Here is a 7,543-nt window from a genome sequence, read left to right on the forward strand (position 1 = left end):
ACAGCAACATGTCACTTTTAGTGTTTTCAGGGCCCGAAAAGCATTTTGACAGCATGTTGTCACTTAGGCTGTTACTTTTCACCAGAAGCACTCAGAAACGAGTTTCCAAGCCAGAAACATGTACTTTGCTGAAGTCTATAGTAGCAAGGCAGTTTCTTCTGGTTTTCATCACTAGTTGGTCAGAAAACAGCAACATGTCACTTTTAGTGTTTTCAGGGCCCGAAAAGCATTTTGACAGCATGTTGTCACTTAGGCTGTTACTTTTGTCCAGAAGCCCTCAGAAACAAGTTTCCAAGCCAGAAACATGTACTTTGGTGAAGTCTACAGTAGCAAGGCAGTTTCTTCTGGTTTTCATCACTAGTTGGTCAGAAAACAGCAACATGTCACTTTTAGTGTTTTCAGGGCCCGAAAAGCATTTTGACAGCATGTTGTCACTTAGGCTGTTACTTTTCACCAGAAGCACTCAGAAACGAGTTTCCAAGCCAGAAACATGTACTTTGCTGAAGTCTATAGTAGCAAGGCAGTTTCTTGTGGTTTTCATCACTAGTTGGTCAGAAAACAGCAACATGTCACTTTTAGTGTTTTCAGGGCCCGAAAAGCATTTTGACAGCATGTTGTCACTTAGGCTGTTACTTTTGTCCAGAAGCACTCAGAAACAAGTTTCCAAGCCAGAAACATGTACTTTGCTGAAGTCTATAGTAGCAAGGCAGTTTCTTCTGGTTTTCATCACTAGTTGGTCAGAAAACAGCAACATGTCACTTTTAGTGTTTTCAGGGCCCGAAAAGCATTTTGACAGCATGTTGTCACTTAGGCTGTTACTTTTCACCAGAAGCACTCAGAAACGAGTTTCCAAGCCAGAAACATGTACTTTGCTGAAGTCTATAGTAGCAAGGCAGTTTCTTGTGGTTTTCATCACTAGTTGGTCAGAAAACAGCAACATGTCACTTTTAGTGTTTTCAGGGCCCGAAAAGCATTTTGACAGCATGTTGTCACTTAGGCTGTTACTTTTGTCCAGAAGCCCTCAGAAACAAGTTTCCAAGCCAGAAACATGTACTTTGGTGAAGTCTACAGTAGCAAGGCAGTTTCTTCTGGTTTTCATCACTAGTTGGTCAGAAAACAGCAACATGTCACTTTTAGTGTTTTCAGGGCCCGAAAAGCATTTTGACAGCATGTTGTCACTTAGGCTGTTACTTTTCACCAGAAGCACTCAGAAACGAGTTTCCAAGCCAGAAACATGTACTTTGCTGAAGTCTATAGTAGCAAGGCAGTTTCTTCTGGTTTTCATCACTAGTTGGTCAGAAAACAGCAACATGTCACTTTTAGTGTTTTCAGGGCCCGAAAAGCATTTTGACAGCATGTTGTCACTTAGGCTGTTACTTTTGTCCAGAAGCCCTCAGAAACAAGTTTCCAAGCCAGAAACATGTACTTTGGTGAAGTCTACAGTAGCAAGGCAGTTTCTTCTGGTTTTCATCACTAGTTGGTCAGAAAACAGCAACATGTCACTTTTAGTGTTTTCAGGGCCCGAAAAGCATTTTGACAGCATGTTGTCACTTAGGCTGTTACTTTTGTCCAGAAGCACTCAGAAACAAGTTTCCAAGCCAGAAACATGTACTTTGCTGAAGTCTATAGTAGCAAGGCAGTTTCTTCTGGTTTTCATCACTAGTTGCTCAGAAAACAGCAACATGTCACTTTTAGTGTTTTCAGGGCCCGAAAAGCATTTTGACAGCATGTTGTCACTTAGGCTGTTACTTTTCACCAGAAGCACTCAGAAACGAGTTTCCAAGCCAGAAACATGTACTTTGCTGAAGTCTATAGTACCAAGGCAGTTTCTTCTGGTTTTCATCACTAGTTGGTCAGAAAACAGCAACATGTCACTTTTAGTGTTTTCAGGGCCTGAAAAGCATTTTGACAGCATGTTGTCACTTAGACTGTTACTTTTCACCAGAAGCACTCAGAAACGAGTTTCCAAGCCAGAAACATGTACTTTGCTGAAGTCTACAGTAGCAAGGCAGTTTCTTCTGGTTTTCATCACTAGTTGGTCAGAAAACAGCAACATGTCACTTTTAGTGTTTTCAGGGCCCGAAAAGCATTTTGACAGCATGTTGTCACTTAGGCTGTTACTTTTGTCCAGAAGCCCTCAGAAACAAGTTTCCAAGCCAGAAACATGTACTTTGGTGAAGTCTACAGTAGCAAGGCAGTTTCTTCTGGTTTTCATCACTAGTTGGTCAGAAAACAGCAACATGTCACTTTTAGTGTTTTCAGGGCCCGAAAAGCATTTTGACAGCATGTTGTCACTTAGGCTGTTACTTTTCACCAGAAGCACTCAGAAACGAGTTTCCAAGCCAGAAACATGTACTTTGCTGAAGTCTATAGTAGCAAGGCAGTTTCTTGTGGTTTTCATCACTAGTTGGTCAGAAAACAGCAACATGTCACTTTTAGTGTTTTCAGGGCCCGAAAAGCATTTTGACAGCATGTTGTCACTTAGGCTGTTACTTTTGTCCAGAAGCCCTCAGAAACAAGTTTCCAAGCCAGAAACATGTACTTTGGTGAAGTCTACAGTAGCAAGGCAGTTTCTTCTGGTTTTCATCACTAGTTGGTCAGAAAACAGCAACATGTCACTTTTAGTGTTTTCAGGGCCCGAAAAGCATTTTGACAGCATGTTGTCACTTAGGCTGTTACTTTTCACCAGAAGCACTCAGAAACGAGTTTCCAAGCCAGAAACATGTACTTTGCTGAAGTCTATAGTAGCAAGGCAGTTTCTTCTGGTTTTCATCACTAGTTGGTCAGAAAACAGCAACATGTCACTTTTAGTGTTTTCAGGGCCCGAAAAGCATTTTGACAGCATGTTGTCACTTAGGCTGTTACTTTTGTCCAGAAGCCCTCAGAAACAAGTTTCCAAGCCAGAAACATGTACTTTGGTGAAGTCTACAGTAGCAAGGCAGTTTCTTCTGGTTTTCATCACTAGTTGGTCAGAAAACAGCAACATGTCACTTTTAGTGTTTTCAGGGCCCGAAAAGCATTTTGACAGCATCTTGTCACTTAGGCTGTTACTTTTGTCCAGAAGCACTCAGAAACAAGTTTCCAAGCCAGAAACATGTACTTTGCTGAAGTCTATAGTAGCAAGGCAGTTTCTTCTGGTTTTCATCACTAGTTGCTCAGAAAACAGCAACATGTCACTTTTAGTGTTTTCAGGGCCCGAAAAGCATTTTGACAGCATGTTGTCACTTAGGCTGTTACTTTTCACCAGAAGCACTCAGAAACGAGTTTCCAAGCCAGAAACATGTACTTTGCTGAAGTCTATAGTAGCAAGGCAGTTTCTTGTGGTTTTCATCACTAGTTGGTCAGAAAACAGCAACATGTCACTTTTAGTGTTTTCAGGGCCCGAAAAGCATTTTGACAGCATGTTGTCACTTAGGCTGTTACTTTTGTCCAGAAGCACTCAGAAACAAGTTTCCAAGCCAGAAACATGTACTTTGCTGAAGTCTATAGTAGCAAGGCAGTTTCTTGTGGTTTTCATCACTAGTTGGTCAGAAAACAGCAACATGTCACTTTTAGTGTTTTCAGGGCCCGAAAAGCATTTTGACAGCATGTTGTCACTTAGGCTGTTACTTTTGTCCAGAAGCACTCAGAAACAAGTTTCCAAGCCAGAAACATGTACTTTGCTGAAGTCTATAGTAGCAAGGCAGTTTCTTGTGGTTTTCATCACTAGTTGGTCAGAAAACAGCAACATGTCACTTTTAGTGTTTTCAGGGCCCGAAAAGCATTTTGACAGCATGTTGTCACTTAGGCTGTTACTTTTGTCCAGAAGCACTCAGAAACAAGTTTCCAAGCCAGAAACATGTACTTTGCTGAAGTCTATAGTAGCAAGGCAGTTTCTTCTGGTTTTCATCACTAGTTGGTCAGAAAACAGCAACATGTCACTTTTAGTGTTTTCAGGGCCCGAAAAGCATTTTGACAGCATGTTGTCACTTAGGCTGTTACTTTTCACCAGAAGCACTCAGAAACGAGTTTCCAAGCCAGAAACATGTACTTTGCTGAAGTCTATAGTAGCAAGGCAGTTTCTTGTGGTTTTCATCACTAGTTGGTCAGAAAACAGCAACATGTCACTTTTAGTGTTTTCAGGGCCCGAAAAGCATTTTGACAGCATGTTGTCACTTAGGCTGTTACTTTTGTCCAGAAGCCCTCAGAAACAAGTTTCCAAGCCAGAAACATGTACTTTGCTGAAGTCTACAGTAGCAAGGCAGTTTCTTCTGGTTTTCATCACTAGTTGGTCAGAAAACAGCAACATGTCACTTTTAGTGTTTTCAGGGCCCGAAAAGCATTTTGACAGCATGTTGTCACTTAGGCTGTTACTTTTCACCAGAAGCACTCAGAAACGAGTTTCCAAGCCAGAAACATGTACTTTGCTGAAGTCTATAGTAGCAAGGCAGTTTCTTCTGGTTTTCATCACTAGTTGGTCAGAAAACAGCAACATGTCACTTTTAGTGTTTTCAGGGCCCGAAAAGCATTTTGACAGCATGTTGTCACTTAGGCTGTTACTTTTCACCAGAAGCACTCAGAAACGAGTTTCCAAGCCAGAAACATGTACTTTGCTGAAGTCTATAGTAGCAAGGCAGTTTCTTCTGGTTTTCATCACTAGTTGGTCAGAAAACAGCAACATGTCACTTTTAGTGTTTTCAGGGCCCGAAAAGCATTTTGACAGCATGTTGTCACTTAGGCTGTTACTTTTCACCAGAAGCACTCAGAAACGAGTTTCCAAGCCAGAAACATGTACTTTGCTGAAGTCTATAGTAGCAAGGCAGTTTCTTGTGGTTTTCATCACTAGTTGGTCAGAAAACAGCAACATGTCACTTTTAGTGTTTTCAGGGCCCGAAAAGCATTTTGACAGCATGTTGTCACTTAGGCTGTTACTTTTGTCCAGAAGCCCTCAGAAACAAGTTTCCAAGCCAGAAACATGTACTTTGGTGAAGTCTACAGTAGCAAGGCAGTTTCTTCTGGTTTTCATCACTAGTTGGTCAGAAAACAGCAACATGTCACTTTTAGTGTTTTCAGGGCCCGAAAAGCATTTTGACAGCATGTTGTCACTTAGGCTGTTACTTTTCACCAGAAGCACTCAGAAACGAGTTTCCAAGCCAGAAACATGTACTTTGCTGAAGTCTATAGTAGCAAGGCAGTTTCTTCTGGTTTTCATCACTAGTTGGTCAGAAAACAGCAACATGTCACTTTTAGTGTTTTCAGGGCCCGAAAAGCATTTTGACAGCATGTTGTCACTTAGGCTGTTACTTTTGTCCAGAAGCCCTCAGAAACAAGTTTCCAAGCCAGAAACATGTACTTTGGTGAAGTCTACAGTAGCAAGGCAGTTTCTTGTGGTTTTCATCACTAGTTGGTCAGAAAACAGCAACATGTCACTTTTAGTGTTTTCAGGGCCCGAAAAGCATTTTGACAGCATGTTGTCACTTAGGCTGTTACTTTTGTCCAGAAGCACTCAGAAACAAGTTTCCAAGCCAGAAACATGTACTTTGCTGAAGTCTATAGTAGCAAGGCAGTTTCTTCTGGTTTTCATCACTAGTTGCTCAGAAAACAGCAACATGTCACTTTTAGTGTTTTCAGGGCCCGAAAAGCATTTTGACAGCATGTTGTCACTTAGGCTGTTACTTTTCACCAGAAGCACTCAGAAACGAGTTTCCAAGCCAGAAACATGTACTTTGCTGAAGTCTATAGTAGCAAGGCAGTTTCTTGTGGTTTTCATCACTAGTTGGTCAGAAAACAGCAACATGTCACTTTTAGTGTTTTCAGGGCCCGAAAAGCATTTTGACAGCATGTTGTCACTTAGGCTGTTACTTTTGTCCAGAAGCACTCAGAAACAAGTTTCCAAGCCAGAAACATGTACTTTGCTGAAGTCTATAGTAGCAAGGCAGTTTCTTGTGGTTTTCATCACTAGTTGGTCAGAAAACAGCAACATGTCACTTTTAGTGTTTTCAGGGCCCGAAAAGCATTTTGACAGCATGTTGTCACTTAGGCTGTTACTTTTGTCCAGAAGCACTCAGAAACAAGTTTCCAAGCCAGAAACATGTACTTTGCTGAAGTCTATAGTAGCAAGGCAGTTTCTTGTGGTTTTCATCACTAGTTGGTCAGAAAACAGCAACATGTCACTTTTAGTGTTTTCAGGGCCCGAAAAGCATTTTGACAGCATGTTGTCACTTAGGCTGTTACTTTTGTCCAGAAGCACTCAGAAACAAGTTTCCAAGCCAGAAACATGTACTTTGCTGAAGTCTATAGTAGCAAGGCAGTTTCTTCTGGTTTTCATCACTAGTTGCTCAGAAAACAGCAACATGTCACTTTTAGTGTTTTCAGGGCCCGAAAAGCATTTTGACAGCATGTTGTCACTTAGGCTGTTACTTTTCACCAGAAGCACTCAGAAACGAGTTTCCAAGCCAGAAACATGTACTTTGCTGAAGTCTATAGTACCAAGGCAGTTTCTTCTGGTTTTCATCACTAGTTGGTCAGAAAACAGCAACATGTCACTTTTAGTGTTTTCAGGGCCTGAAAAGCATTTTGACAGCATGTTGTCACTTAGACTGTTACTTTTCACCAGAAGCACTCAGAAACGAGTTTCCAAGCCAGAAACATGTACTTTGCTGAAGTCTACAGTAGCAAGGCAGTTTCTTCTGGTTTTCATCACTAGTTGGTCAGAAAACAGCAACATGTCACTTTTAGTGTTTTCAGGGCCCGAAAAGCATTTTGACAGCATGTTGTCACTTAGGCTGTTACTTTTGTCCAGAAGCCCTCAGAAACAAGTTTCCAAGCCAGAAACATGTACTTTGGTGAAGTCTACAGTAGCAAGGCAGTTTCTTCTGGTTTTCATCACTAGTTGGTCAGAAAACAGCAACATGTCACTTTTAGTGTTTTCAGGGCCCGAAAAGCATTTTGACAGCATGTTGTCACTTAGGCTGTTACTTTTCACCAGAAGCACTCAGAAACGAGTTTCCAAGCCAGAAACATGTACTTTGCTGAAGTCTATAGTAGCAAGGCAGTTTCTTCTGGTTTTCATCACTAGTTGGTCAGAAAACAGCAACATGTCACTTTTAGTGTTTTCAGGGCCCGAAAAGCATTTTGACAGCATGTTGTCACTTAGGCTGTTACTTTTGTCCAGAAGCCCTCAGAAACAAGTTTCCAAGCCAGAAACATGTACTTTGGTGAAGTCTACAGTAGCAAGGCAGTTTCTTCTGGTTTTCATCACTAGTTGGTCAGAAAACAGCAACATGTCACTTTTAGTGTTTTCAGGGCCCGAAAAGCATTTTGACAGCATGTTGTCACTTAGGCTGTTACTTTTCACCAGAAGCACTCAGAAACGAGTTTCCAAGCCAGAAACATGTACTTTGCTGAAGTCTATAGTAGCAAGGCAGTTTCTTCTGGTTTTCATCACTAGTTGGTCAGAAAACAGCAACATGTCACTTTTAGTGTTTTCAGGGCCCGAAAAGCATTTTGACAGCATGTTGTCACTTAGGCTGTTACTTTTGTCCAGAAGCCCTCAGAAACAAGT

Source organism: Epinephelus lanceolatus, chromosome 23, assembly GCF_041903045.1.
Source record: "Epinephelus lanceolatus isolate andai-2023 chromosome 23, ASM4190304v1, whole genome shotgun sequence".
Taxonomy (NCBI): Eukaryota; Metazoa; Chordata; class Actinopteri; order Perciformes; family Serranidae; genus Epinephelus; species Epinephelus lanceolatus.